Source organism: Marmota marmota, unplaced genomic scaffold (genome assembly GCF_001458135.2).
Source record: "Marmota marmota marmota unplaced genomic scaffold, marMar, whole genome shotgun sequence".
NCBI classification, from domain to species: domain Eukaryota; kingdom Metazoa; phylum Chordata; class Mammalia; order Rodentia; family Sciuridae; genus Marmota; species Marmota marmota.
Window position 1 is genome coordinate 40,455,822 of NW_026000082.1, and position 13,542 is coordinate 40,469,363.

The 13,542-nt window shown below is 45.9% G+C and overlaps 1 non-coding gene across 1 annotated transcript; it reads right to left on the reverse strand.

Annotated features, from left to right (window-relative positions):
* Positions 1-10,532: 10,532 nt before the first annotated feature.
* Positions 10,533-10,607, reverse strand: Trnav-cac. The gene has a single exon. It is a non-coding gene; the product is annotated as a tRNA-Val (tRNA).
* Between the last annotated feature and the right edge of the window lie 2,935 nt (positions 10,608-13,542).

Below are 13,542 nucleotides of genomic sequence, written 5' to 3' on the forward strand. Positions count from 1 at the left end.
ATGAGGGGAGCGAGGGGCGGGGGAGCGAGGGGAGGACGCGCAGAAAGAGCGGGCCGGGAGCGCGGCCGCTCCCTCCAGGCGCGCAGGAGCGGGCGCCGCGCCGCCCGGCCCCCGGCCCCTCTCCCCGCCCGCCCGCCCGCCAGAGCTTGGCCGGACCTCCGCGCGGCCCGACGGCGCGGGGCAGCGGCCCGCAAGCCTGGCCGGCGCCGCAGACACACGACAGCGAACCGGGTGCCCCAGCCGATTCTCAGGCGCCCTCCCTGGGTTTCTCTGCCCTTCAACTTCTCTCCGCCTGACTTTTCCCGAGAGACTGGGCTCTCAGGCCGGGCCAGGCCTCGGGGTGACAAAGATGGAGGTGTCCTTTTTTATGGGAACTGGGCATTCTTCTTGCTCTGAGAATGAGGCGCTCCCGCCCACCGAGTCCCGCCACCGGGAGCCCATCACACTCGGCAGTCCTGCGGTGCGCCCATCCTATCGGCTCCTGGGCTTGCAGCCAGTTTCGGGTCTATACTGTTTCTATGACCTCTGATCTGCTCCAGGCACTTGACTTAAGCATCCAAGAAGGGGCTGAGAGCCCCAGAAAGGACTATTCCGAACCAGAAGGCCAGAAAATGACTCAAATGACTCGTTTCTCTGGCTCTTGGGGAAGAGCGGGATGCCTGGTCCAGGGTCCAGGGTCCAGCCTCACCTGGGGTATTCATCTAATCGGTGGGCACTGCAGTGGATTGTGGTAGGAGCGATCTCTTCCAACCGAGTGAGAAGATAGCTTTGCTCCCTAAAAATGGTAGCTCACAGTGTTGGACTTCGGGGTTTTGCTTTACATTATGGTCACCTATGTCCATATTTTTTAACTCAGCTAGGCTGGAAGCTCCCAGATGGACTCCACACCTGCTCATCCAATGTTACAGGGTTGCCCAGCATCCTAGGTGGCTCCTAGTGGCCTTGTGGCAGCCCCTGCCCTACTCCAGCCTGTCTGCACTCTCCAAACACAGCACCCCACCTTGCTATTGCCTGTGCTGTGCCATCTGCTGGGGTTTCCTTCCCCACCCTTCATCTCCTGGTAAACTCATTCTTCAAACACCATATTGGAAAGCCTTCCCAAGACCTTTGGGTAACCGTAAGTTCTCCCTCCCCCAGGTGTGATCCTGGAGCATGGGATCCATCTGTCCATGCTAATCTCCCTCTAGGATAACTGTGTACATCTCTTCCTCCATGAGACTTTGGGCTCCTCAAAGGCAGGGCTCATGTGCTTCAGGATCCCCAGTGTGTAAGGGGCCAGAAGAGATGTAAAACATATTTGGTTGAATCAAGTAATTATCCCCCATAGATTGGCTTTTCCAAAGGATAATTATAATAACTACATGTGCACAGCCTATTTCTAAGCACTTTCCACTTTCACAATAAATCTATTAGATAATATTGTTATCCTCACTTAATAAATGAAAACAAAAAAAACAAGGCCTAGAGAGATAGAGGTTAAGTAGCTCATCTAAAGTCACACAGTGGGAGGCTTGAGGTTGTAGGATCATAAGTTCAAGTTCAGTCAGGGCAACTTAGCAAAACCCTCTTTCAAAACAAAAAGTCAGCAGGGCAGTGGCACATATCTGTAATCCCAGTGTTTGGGAAGCAGAGACAGGGGGATCACAAGTTCAAAGCCAGCCTAGGCAAAAAGCGAGGCACTAAAGAACTCAGTTTGATCCTGACTCTAAATAAAATCCAAAAAGGCAAGGCTGCGGATGTGGCTCAGTGGTTGTATGCCCCTGAATTCAATCCTGGGTACCCTACCCCTCCCACGAAAAAATAAAATAAAAAGTAAAAAAGAGCTGGGGGTGTAGATCAATGGTAGAGCACTTGTCTAGCATATGTGAGGCTCTGGGTTCAAGTTCCCAGCACTGCAAAATAAGTAAATAAATAAAATCATACAGTAGGATACCAGTTAATGCCTCCTGGATAACAACAGAAACCAGCCTCACTGCATTGGATGCAGTAACTGCTCAGGAACATTTTTAATGTGAAGGTCTACATTTTGGAAGAACCCACTCCTTCACTGCAGGAGGCTAATTGGATCACACCAGGTCTGTGGGCAGGAGGCTGGAATCCCAGTCAGCACCCTTGACAGTGCAGCCCACCCCTCTCAAACACAGGGAGGTTCTAGAAGAATGCCAACCACCACCTAATCGAGGACCAACCACCTACTCAAGGACATGGGGTTTGGAGTTAAGTCACGCCTATCTGGCGAAGACTGGAGGAGGACGGTAATGTGGACAGGGGGCTCAGAAGGGGACATGTTAATATTATCTATAGACAGCTACCACTTTAAGCCAGGCATTAGGCTAGGCACTATATTGCTATATCTCGTGGAATCCTTACCACAGTCCCATCGCTGCTCCCATTGTACAGATCAGAAGTATCAAGTCACCAAAAATGTAGTTACGTGCTCAAGACCACATGGCTAGTGATTGACAAAGTCTGGACTTGAACCCCCAGCCCAGGCTCCTGTGCCCACCCCGCCCTCTTGGCTGCCTCCTGCCCCTCCCATCAGGCTGCAAGTGCAGATGCAGTGGGCCCAGGGTAATGGGACCCGGCAGGAAGGCAGAACCTGTCAAGTCAGAATCTCCAAGCTCCAGGAGATGCACCTGGTTGGCAGCGCTGCTCCAGCTGCCCTGACAGGCCTGGCTGGCACAGAGCACGGGCCCACAGCCAGAGCCTTCTGGCCCAGGGCCAGCCTCTTGGGGCCGAGGTAACGTGGGGCCCAGAGCTGGGGCTGAGGGCTGAAAGCCCCTCTCCCCAGCTCATTAGCAAACATCTGGGCTCAGGAAAATGACCGACCTGGAATGTGACTGGGCTGCAGGGAGCTGCTCCCTCCCTGAGTCCCGGGAATGTGAGCTCCCTCCCGCAGGGCCAGCTGTTTCCTCTAATCCTGTCAGTCTGGGCTCAACAGGGGTCCAAGCCTCTGCACTCTTGCAAGAGAAAGAGTGAAAACAAGCAGAGGACCTTCCTTCCAGGCCCAAGGTCCCCCACCATCTTCAAGATGAAGACAGAGTCCGCACTTGAGGTGGGAGGTTCCTGTGGGCACCTCCCTGCTTGCTTTGCCTCTTCCTGACATCACCCACCATCACCCATGGGACTCAGTGCGAATGGGTTTCATTTTGCCCCTTGGTTTCCTGATCCAGTACTGGTACGTGCTCCCTAGGGTCAATGTCAGGAATCGTTCATTTATCTAACAAATATTCATTGTGCCTACTGTGTTCCAGACAGCCACAGAGGTGGGGACATAGCAATGGACTAGGCCAATAAGGTCCCAGCCTTCAAGGAATTTGTTCATGGATTGTGGTGGTGCAAACCTATAATCCCAGCTATTCAGGAGGCTGAGGCAGGAGGATCATAAGTAGGAGGCCTGCCTCAGTAACTTATCAAGACACTGTCTCAAAATAATACAAAGGGCTGGGGGATGAAGCTCAGTGGTAAATTGCTTGACTAGCACCAGACCGTGGGTTCCATCCTCAGCAACACACACACAAAAGATATATTCTATAGAACCAAAACCTAAGAACAGAGGGGCAGAGTGTGTAGCAAGGAAACTGATGGATGAATTTCACAAAATCAAAGCGTTGTCAGAGAACTAGCCCAGAATGGATGATGCGATGGGGGAGGGAGGGATTTATCCAGAAGTCTCAGGAAACATCTCTAAGAGGTGACATTTAAGGTGAGAATGTGATGAGGAGGAATGAGGATTTAAGGAGATAAATAGATGCAAAGTGCTCAGCACAGCTCCTGGAAAACAGCACAGGGGGTCATAAAATGAAAGGTATTTTAGGGAGGCTTCTGTGCATAGCAAAGGAAAAGTGGGGAGTCGGATCCCCTGAATCAAATCCAGGCTTTAGCACAAAGTGTTCTCCTCTTGCTCAGGTAATGCACTTCGTAAGTCTCGGTTTCCTCATCTGCAAAATAGAGATTTCAGCGGTCTCCATCCCCACATGACTGTGAGAACTCGCTGAGCTATGCACATGAAGCACAGTGCAAGGGCTCCCCTCTCAGGAGGTGGCGGCTACATGACCTTTCCCACCGAGGAGAAAGATTTGCCCAAGTTCACTCAGCAAATAGTAGAGATCCAGAACCACAGCCAGATGCTCTGACTTTGAGTCCATTGCCCTGGGCTGGAGGCTCTCAGACCATTGACCCTGCTGTCAATGGTCTCAGGGGCTCCATGGTGGCCTCAGGAGGAGAAGATGGCCATGCACTAATGGGGTCTGCCCTCCCAAGGGCTGCTAGGGGTGTGGGAAGGGAGGCCTTGGCCTGGATTGGAGAGCAGGTATGAGGTCCCTTGGGAAAATTTTAAATGCCCTTTGTAGGTGGGGTGGGAACAAAGGATCAGGAGGAGGGACCAAATGCTAAGCACCCTGGAGGTAAGGGGAGAGAAGAGGGTCAGAAGTGAGAGCTCAATTCCAGGGTTTCTGGAGTGGAGGGGTAAGTCCAAGTCTATCCGACTCCAATAATCATCTATTTTGCACTTCTAAGAGGCAGTGGGGGGGGCAGTTATGGCTGTTGCCCCCTGCTCAGCCACTCATTCTACCATGCACTTCTTTGCCTCTTTCTCCCAACTGCCCTCCCTATGGCTGGGGATATACCTCAGTTGGTGGAGCGCTTGCCTCACATGCACTAGGCCCTGGGTTCAATCTTCAGCACCACAAAAAACAAAAACAAAAACCAATTGCTCTCCCTACCCTTCCTGTGGGCAGTACTCAGTTCTCCTCTGAAACATTCAGGCCAGAAATTGGACAAAACAGCTCTTTTATGGTGTCTCTTCTCCAGGTTTGTTTTCCTCCCATTTCTTCCTTCCATTCCTCAGCTTCCAGTGGCCCCCACACAGACACAGCGAGTGGGAGAAGAATTTTTCTCCTTCCTCAAGAATTAGTTGATCCTTCTGTATATATTTAATAACCTGCAGAATGGCTTTTTTTTTTTTTTTTTTAATCTTAAGGTTTCTGTACTTCAAATTCACTGGGGAAAATAATTCCCTTTTCAGGAACATGGGAGTTGAAGAAAAAGAGGGCACAAAAGAATATCCCAGAGAATGGCCTCTAGGACCTGCACCAGAACGCACCCAGCGCCAGGCTTGCTCTCCATGAACCTGTCCTCCTGGACAATGGGACCTGGAGCAGAATGGACACATGACCCAGGTTGTGCCAATCATATTCTCTCTCTGAAGAGTTTGATCTGAGAGGCACAGGGACATGTGGGGAACATGGGGTTCACATGAAGGGCAAGAGCGTTGAGGATTCTAGCTGGTGAAGAAGCTGACAAGGCCTTGCTTTGTGCTTACGATGGTCACCTTCTCCACGGATCCCAGGAGCTTCTCGAGTATCTACAGTCTCAAGCTGTCTTGAGTTAATTGCCTCTTAACAAGTTTTAACTAAAACAAACTTTTTTGGGGGGCTACTATGTGTCCAGCACATTGCAAGTTACTAGAGATAAGACAAGACGTTAAGAGCTGCCATCCAGGGGAAAAGGACAGGCACACAATAATGGGAAAGTCATTGCCCAGAAAGTTCATTGCCTGGGAAGCTGCCCAGCCATGAGGGCTCAGGAGTTCAGAGAAGGGAGCTGTTATGGTTTGGATGTTTCACGTCCTGGAAAAGCTCATGGGGCAATCCAGGAATGTTAGGAGGTGATTAGATTAGATTATGAAAGCTATAACCTTTTCAGTTGATTAATCCATATGATGGGTTAATAATTTGAATAGACTCTCTGGTTGTAACTATAGGCAGGTGGGAGTGGCTGAAGGAAGTAGGTCACTGGGGGTGTGCTCTTGGACTATGTCGTGTCCCTGGCTTCTCTCTCTCTCTCTCTCTCTCTCTCTCTCTCTGCCTTCTGGCTGTCAGTAGGTAAGCAGCTTCCCTCTACCACATCCTTTTGCATGATGTTCTGCCTTATCTTGGGTCAGGCCAATGGAGTTGGTCACTCACGGACTGAACCTCTGAAACCATGAACCCAAAATAAACTTTTACTCCTCCAAGTTGTTCTTGTCAAGTATCTTTGTCCTAGAGACCAAAGTATGACTAACACAGGAACAATCTCTGGGGACTAGAGTGGGCTGGCTAGAGGAGGTAGGGTTTGAGCAGAGCATGGGCAAATCAGGAAAGCAGTCCGTGCTAAGAAAGAAGACCTGAAAAAAATGATTTGTATTTGACAAATATGTGGCCCTAAGACTTCCATAACACCACCACAGCAGTCACCATGAACATAACACTTGGCTGGCCCAGAAAAGCCTCAGAATCCTTGCTAACACCGCTCCCCTGGACAGTCACCTCCAAGGGGTATGTACATCTGGCTTATGAGATGAAACTTCTTTCTTTGAAAGTATCTGTCACCCCTAGGAAAGTGTTACAACTAGTTTGATTGAAATAGAGTTAATAACTAAAAAATAAATAGAGTGACTATGACAATATTTGGTTACTCAGCAAATATCTGAGTGCCTACTCTGCTCCAGGCTCTGTTCTGGTGCTAGGATACAGCAACTAACAAAACTGATAAAAATCTCTGCCCTTTCTAGACACAATGGCACATGCCTATAATCCCAGCTATTCAGGAGGCTGACACAGGAGGATCACAAATTTGAGGACAGCCTGGGCAACTTAGGAGACCCTATGTGAAATAAAACAAAACATCCCATAAACTCTAGCTGTGCAGCCTGTTTTCATCCTACCCTATTCCACATGGTAGGAAGTAGAGACAGGAGGAGGATGTGAGGGCCTAGAATGCCAGGTTAAGAAATCTGACCCTGGATTCTGTGCCTATTGGGGTTCTTCTGAAATTTCCCGAATCAAAAACAGCATGCCTAAGATAGTGTTAAGACTGGTAGGAAGGGGAGCTTCAGGCTGGGAGGCTACTTGGAGTCAAGAACCCTTAAGAGACCTGGCTATTGGTTGATATATTCTATGCTTTACCTCCTGCACAATCTCCCAGGGATATCTAAATAGATTAAGGCGAGATCTACTATCACCGCCACATTCTCAGCAAGAAGACTTTTGGAAAACCAAGTAGAACCTGTCTTTTATGCATGAAGTCAACCCTAGCAAGAAGAGCAAGTGGACCACTTATTTTTCTGGTATAGAGTCTGAAATGTGAAATCACAGTTGATATACCTCCAGTTTAGATGGGGAACTGTTCTTTTGATTATAACGTATTACATAATTGATTACAATATGAAATAATACTAGTTAGCTGGTGATTTTACTCTCCTCAATGACAGAGTACAGCTGAAGGGACAGGGATCATTACCACCATCTCACAAGGAGGCAGGGGGTGGGGGAGGGAGTGACTTTACACAGTGCGCTGGGGAAGCTGGGATGAGAGCAGAGCGTGCTGTGGAGCAAGGACCAGGGGAAGCCTTTCTTCTGACCGAAAGTGACTGACCCACAGAAGTGGTCAGGGCCACCCGCTGAAAAATCAAGTTAAATTAGGAAATTTGAAAATATAGAAAATGTTAAACTCAACCACCTAGCTGAAACAGTAAGGGTAAAACCATGCCATAAACATGATGAAAATGTACTTTGGGTTTTAATCACATCAAGAGATAGAGCAGCAGGAAAGGGGAGGGCGAGGAATGACAGAAACAAGAGGACATCTGCAGATAAAGGCGGAGAGACCAGGGATCAGACACTGTCCTACACTCACATACATACAAAGCCAACTAGACCTAATCTACAAGTGCGGCGCTTTAAAACATTAATCCCTGGGACCAGGTTTCTCATTATTAGATAAGGGAGTTACAAATATGGGGAAGGCCAGACCAGTCTTCAGGGGTTTTTCTACTTTCTGCAGTATTGGGATGGAACCTGGGGCCTTGTGCTAAGCACAGGCTCTACCACCACACCAACCTCACAGCTCCTTCAGTTTGGGACTTAAGATAGTAGTATGAACTGACGGTCACAGACATGCATACATGTCTCCTAGCTCTGTGTACTGAGAGGCCAACAAAGCTATTGGCATCCGGGCGATGATGAACCAAGAGTAAAGGGTGCACCCGGACATCTTGGTTTCTAACTTCCATTCTCCACTCAAAGGAACCAGGACTCCTTGGAGAATTGGCTATTCCAAGATTGGGGTAGGCAACATGTGAAAGTGGAATATTGCCAGGTGCGGTGGCACGCTCCTCTAATCTCAGCAACTCAGGACAGGCAGGAGGATCGCAAGTTCAAAGCAGCCTCAGCAGATTAGTGAGGCACTTAGCAACTCAGTGAGACCCTGTCTCTAAATAAAATATATAAAAGGGCTGGAGACATGGCTCAGTGGTTAAGCGCCCCTCAGTTCAATCCCTGGTACCAAAAAAAAAAAAAAAAGTGAAATATCTTCAAAAGATGGAGTGGATATGTCAAAAGGATGCAGGCGCTAACTTGAAAGAGTCCCTGTTGGACCAATCTGGACAATGGGAGTAATAAACACTAATAGTGGGGCTGGGGTTGTAGGTCAGTGGTAGAGCACTTGCTGGCACATGTGAGGCTCTTGGTTCAATCCTCAGCACTGCATATAAATAAATAAAATTAAAAGACTCATTGACAACTAAAAAGTATTTAAAAACAAAACACTAATAGCACTGGGTAATTGAACGCAAGGAGAATCTGTGAGTCCATGCTGTGATAAATAAATGGAAGATAAAAGGGAGAGGAAGGAAAGTTCTTCTTCATAGAATGCCAGGTAATAAGGAGTAATAAGTTTACAAAATCATTTGTGGATGCTAAGCTGATGATAGTTTAAGGGATGGGATATTTACAGTTTCTCCCCATAGTTATTAATTATAAGAAGAAAAATAATGAATTTACAGTGGAGACACCAGGCAACTACCACTTTTACCAAGTGACCAAGATGAACATCACTAATACTGGGACAAATGGATGTTGGGTGCCTCGTGATATCATGCACTGAAAGGACACATCACCAGCTCTGCCAAAGTGTCAAAGCCTGGATCTAATCATGAGGAAACATCAGACAAACCCAAACCGAAAACCTAAGAAACAGTCTACAAAATAACTGGCAAAGATGGTCAAGGACAGAAAAAGAATTGCTGATGAACTGTTCAGGATTAAAGAAAGAGACTCAACGTCTAGGTTCAAGGCAAGTCCAGGACTGGGGGAAATAACTGGACAATGTATTACTTCAACAGTTCACAAAATTAGCAGCTATACAGTGGCTTAGATGGCACCACCACAGCTGTGTTAATTTCCTGAGTTCAATCATTGTACTGTGAACACCTCGTTCTTAGATCACATACATGGAAACTCTGGAACAAATAAGCATGTCTGTCTCTGGCTTCCTATTAAGTGTCCAAAAGTACTGTGCACACACACACCATAGGATGAAGAAAAAAATAAAGTGTGAACAATGGAAGACCATGCGTAAAAGGGAGAAAGGAGCTTCTTGTATTAATTCACTTTGCCTTTTTTTTCTTTGAAGGACTGAGGATTGTCCAGAGCCTCACTCATGCTAGATAAATGCTGTATCTCTGAACTACAGCCCTCATCCTTCCTCTTTTTAAAAAATTTTATTTTGAGATGGGTTCTCACAAAATTGCCCAGGTTGACCTTGAATCTGCAATCCTCCTGCTTTAGCCTCCTGAGTATCTGGGATTTATTTTCACTTTTTTTTACAGAAAATTTTGTTTACATATAAAATTGTGTCGAAAATCAAACGCTACACGCTGGGTTTGTTCCTCAGCACTATATAAAAATAAAATATGCTCAACTAAAAAAAAGATCAAAAGCTACAAAAAATTCACCTCTTTAAAATATTAAGATAGTAAACATTAGCAGTATACATGATAAAAGGGGGTTCTTTTTTAGGGGTACTGAGCAATGAACCCAGGGGTGCTTTACTACTGAGCTACATCCCCAGTCCTTTTTATTTTTAGGCAATATCTCACTAAGTTCCTGAAGCTGGCTTCTAATTTTCAATCCTCCTGCCTTAGCTGCCTTAGTGGCTGGGATCATTGTACCCAGCAGGGGTACCTAGTGAAGGATGCATTTTACAGTTTGTAAAGAGTCTCAAAAAGATTCTAATTTTAAAGTATATATTTTTAAGATGAATAGATCAATGAAATGTCATAATACTTTTGCAAGGATTAAGCAATACTTACCTGTAACACTGACTAGAAGCTGATCAATAATTGTATTTCTTTTTTTTTTGATAGTTATTGGACATGTTAATCAATAATTGTATTTCTGAATCTAACATGATAGTACATGCTTCTAATTTAAAGACTCAGGAGGCTGAGGCTGGAGGATTGAAAGTTTGAGGTCAACTATGGAAACTTAGTGAGACTCTGTCTCAAAATAAAAAATAAAAAGGGCTGGAGATGTAGCTCAGTGATAGAGCACCCCTGGGTTCCATCTCCAGTACTATCAAAAGAAAAAAAAAATGTGTTTCTAATTAACACACACAGGAATTATTATTACTATTTGCAATACTAGGAATTGAACCTAGGTGTACTCCACCACTGGGCTATACTCAGTCTCCCCCACCATTTTTTTTCTTTTTAGTGGTGCTGGGGATTGAACCCAGGGCCTTGTGCATGTGAGGCAAGCACTCTACCCACTGAGCTTTACATCACCAGCCCCTTGGTCCATTTTTATTTTTATTTATTTATTTATTTTTAATACTTATTTTTCAGTTCTTGGCGGACACAACATCTTTGTTTGTATATGGTGCTGAGAATCGAACCTGGGCCGCACGCATGCCAGGTGAGTGCGCTACCGCTTGAGCCACATCCCCAGCCCTCCATTTTTAAATGTTAAGACATGTCTCACTAAGTTGCCAAGTCTTGAGATCCTCCTGCCTCAGCTTCCCAAGTCACTGGGATTACAGGTGTGCAACTCTGGGCAAAATTAATACTTTTTAAGAAACATAGATGATTTCAAATTATCCTTATCAATTTCAACTGGCCCTTATCAATTTCAACTAGCTTAAGTGTGCCAAATCAAGTTTTAACTGAATCAAGCCACTTCATATCGACCATTCTAAGTTTAAACAGTTTAACTTTTGACTAGCACAGAGCATGGGTAAGTCTGGACTCTGGAATCAGAACGTGAACTCCACCTGCGTTACCTCTTAACTGCTTGTCCTTGAGCAAGTTACTTTATCCTTCCAAATTCTTTCTTCACTATGATGTACGTAAAATCTTAGGACAGTAATTAGCTCAGAAGTGTTATTATATATTTGAGGTGAACAAAATATGTTGTGCTGGTTCGTTCATAAGGCCTAGTCCTGGAGTAAAGTGACTTGACAGTTAATAATGAGCTATTTTTTTTGAGCCCCAATCCCTTCCCTATTGAAGACTTACACCTGCCCCCACCTTGAAACCTCATCCCCCTAATATTACCCTTCTGGCTCTGAACCCCAAAGAGGATCGAAAAATCCCAGCCAATCATCCTGAGTGTGCACACTCACTAAGTCACGTTTCCTACCAGCCAAACCTCCTTGAGGAGCTCTTGGTTCCTCTCCTAAGTCTGAGCACCAAGCCCATGTGCTCAGCAAATAAGTCAGATTTTTTAAAAAGCTAGGATGGCATTTCAGAAGGAGAGAAGCCATAATGGCCTTGCTCATATGCATCTCAATGGGGCAGAGTGAAAATAAATGGCACTAAAACTCATCGAGGAAGATGCAGTGTTTTTCAACAACTTAGGTTTGCTGGACCACTGAGATGCTCATTTTCTTCCACAGATCTTGCTGATTTCAATCCCAAGAGTCAATTCTCTACAAGCATTATGCCCTGTGTTCTGAAAGAACTCCAACTACCATTAATACTAGGCACTCTATTTTGATTCAAATAACAACCTCTATCTATCTACCTACCTATCTATCTATCTACCTATCTATTTATTTATGGCAGTGCTGGGGATTGAATCTCGGGCCTCATACATGCTAGGCAAGTGCTCTACCACTGAGCCATGCCCCTTAAACCTCTATAATCTTTTTTATACACCTATGTTAGTACATATATTTCACCCTCAATGACAATATAGTGTAGGAATTTATCTACATTCAGATGAATGTAGATAAATATTCCTCTTCTATTCAGATGAAGAATCTTAAATTGGAAGAGATTAGGAACCTCCCCCAGGCCACCCAGCAAGTAAGCAATGGAGTAAGTAGGCACTTAGATCCAGGGTCTAATCCCAACTCTTAGTCTCCCAGCTTCATAGCCTGCCTGTCTCCACCCCTCCATCCTTCTCCTTCAGGCCCTTTGCTGCTATAAGTTACCACTGACCCATACTTGTTCACCCAGAGCCTGCTCACTGAACATGGGACATCTTCCCTGCTCCTGCCCAGGTCCATGTGCACCCCAACACCATGCTTTGGTGTCTGAGGCCAAGTGGTACTCACTGCAGCACACTTAAAAGAAAAAGTGGTGATGGCTTCCAGATGAGCTTATTATTCTAAACTTAACATTCCTTTTGGTACTTACAATTTCCACTTTCTCCCTTCTACCCTTTTGCATTTATGCAATTAGAAAGCATGCAACAGGAAACCATGTGTCTCGGGACCGTTTGGGATGAAGGCTGTCCCAGCCCCATGGAGTACATCTTTGTGGAAAGATTTTGCAGAGTTTATTTGGACAGGTTCAAAAATAGTCCATCCAACAATACAATCAGATTGAACCATGACAAGTAAAATGCAATTATGGCTTGGTTACATAAAAAAAAATGTAAACAGTGAGGTTTGGGAAAACTAAAAGCAAAACTACATAGTCATCTTCATTCCCCCAATCTCTACATTTCCTCTGAACAGGATTTCAAGACTGCATTCTTGGGTCTTTTGAAATGGGCAAGAGAGGATGACACTCACTAAAGGAGACAGCTCAGCAGAGTGTGTTGAAGGCCATGTCTCAGAACAAAGGCACACTTCTGCAGAAGGCAACGCTCCTGATAAAGACTCCCCTAGTGGGTACTTGGAATGCCAAAGTCATTCACCTAAATGAGTTCAAAATACATATTGTTCTGGGCCAAATTATACAGTGTCAAGCTCAGACTGTATGTATTTATGTATGTTGGCAGAGCAGGCCACCTTTGGGGCGCCACAGCTCTATCCTAGTGTGCCTGTGCCCAGCTGGGTTCCCATCACTCTCTTCTCAAACCCATGAATTTCCTTGTATTTGGTTCCAGAAGGGCAGACAAGAGGCAAAGTCAAAAGTTTTGCAACCCCACAAGGGAACGGGACCCTGGAGGACTTGAATTTCTAATGAAACTTAAAGTAGAAGAGAATGTGTGCCTTTGCCAACAAACTGGAACTTTCTGAAGGTAGATTTGGGATGGGAGCAGGGAGTGGGGACAAGATGAAGCATTGTGCTTTGGGCCAGTCTCTGCTAAGGTATGTAAGGCAGGGATACAAAGTATTCTGGGACTAAAACAAACAGCCAGAGCTGTCTCTGCTGACCTTTGCCCAGAACTGTTCCCTCACAGAACTGATGTGATTCCTCAAAAATCTTGGGTGGTACTTCAAAGGTGCAGGGCAAAGGGATCCCTCCAAATGGATGCTACAACCTACAGC